This window comes from Lupinus angustifolius, unplaced genomic scaffold (assembly GCF_001865875.1).
Source record: "Lupinus angustifolius cultivar Tanjil unplaced genomic scaffold, LupAngTanjil_v1.0 Scaffold_58_33, whole genome shotgun sequence".
NCBI lineage: Eukaryota > Viridiplantae > Streptophyta > Magnoliopsida > Fabales > Fabaceae > Lupinus > Lupinus angustifolius.
The window spans coordinates 27,480-28,269 of record NW_017722826.1 but is presented as its reverse complement, the minus strand read 5'-3'; the positions used below and the strand labels follow the sequence as shown (position 1 = coordinate 28,269).

General features: G+C 33.9%; 1 pseudogene; it reads left to right on the top strand.

Moving 5' to 3' along the window:
- The window catches only part of LOC109339127, a 15,497-nt pseudogene that overhangs the window by 4,189 nt on the left and 10,518 nt on the right, over window positions 1–790 (top strand).

The window sequence follows — 790 nt, the reverse complement described above, 5'->3', positions numbered from 1 at the left end:
GCCTATTTTAGCTCTAGCAAGAGTTGTCTCGCCCTGAGCTAAAACACTCGTTTTCTCTAGACACTTCTCACTCAAGCGAGAGCTATCTTGCTCAAGCCAGAAGAGCCTGAATATCATTTTAATTACTTTTCTTAAGGAAAATATTTCTCATTTATATCACATGTTTTTAAACCTTGAATTTAACAATTATCACATACATATCATTCATTCAAACATTATAATTCAAGAGTAAACATGGTATTTGCATATATAAACATAACATAAATTGGTATAAGAAATATTGTTGTACTTAATCCAAACAAACAGTTGATTTAGTACAAACTTTCTTAATACCCAAGACAACTCCAAACTTGTGAGGGAGTTTGGAGGTCCTGATGCATATTCGGACACCACTGTGTCACGATGTTTTCTCCCTCACCTGAGTGTGTCAGGACGGTAGGTTCTCTGTTTGCAGGTGAACTTACTCGATCCGATCTCCTCTCGAACTCTTCATTACGCCAAAATAACGTTAATTAGTTAACTGACGATAATTATTATACTTACGAAATAACTTTTTTACGCGAAGATAAAACTTCCGATTTAAAATGAATTTAATTGCTTTCGTCCATCCGATTCAAGGTTGAATATCCTTGAATCATCATTTGTCATTGAAAGTCTTACAATCAAATATTGAAAGTTTTACAATCAAATAACATTTTTTAAAGTAAGATTTTCAATGAAACTTATACCAGAATTATGTCATAATCCGTGGATATACACGAGGCTAGTTCCCAGGAAAGAGAGGTGAGTC